This window comes from Morone saxatilis, unplaced genomic scaffold, assembly GCF_004916995.1.
Source record: "Morone saxatilis isolate NCDOM2014 unplaced genomic scaffold, NCSU_SB_2.0 Contig9, whole genome shotgun sequence".
Taxonomy (NCBI): Eukaryota; Metazoa; Chordata; class Actinopteri; family Moronidae; genus Morone; species Morone saxatilis.
In genome coordinates, this window is record NW_023340268.1 from 22,347,724 (window position 1) to 22,347,980 (window position 257).

The window sequence follows — 257 nt, forward strand, 5'->3', positions numbered from 1 at the left end:
AGGACAATTTTCAAATAGAGCAGGTCTAGACCGAACTCCTTATAACATTATTTACAGAGACCCAACAAATCCCACTATGAGCAAGCACTTGGCGACGGCAACAAGGAAAAACTTCCTTTTAGAGACAGAAACCTTGGACAGACTCCTCGGCTCTAGGTGGGTGGTCATCTGCCTCAACCAGTTGGGGTGAGAGAGAGAGAGAGACAGAGAGAGAGAGAGAGAGACAGACAGACAGACAGACAGACAGACAGACAGAC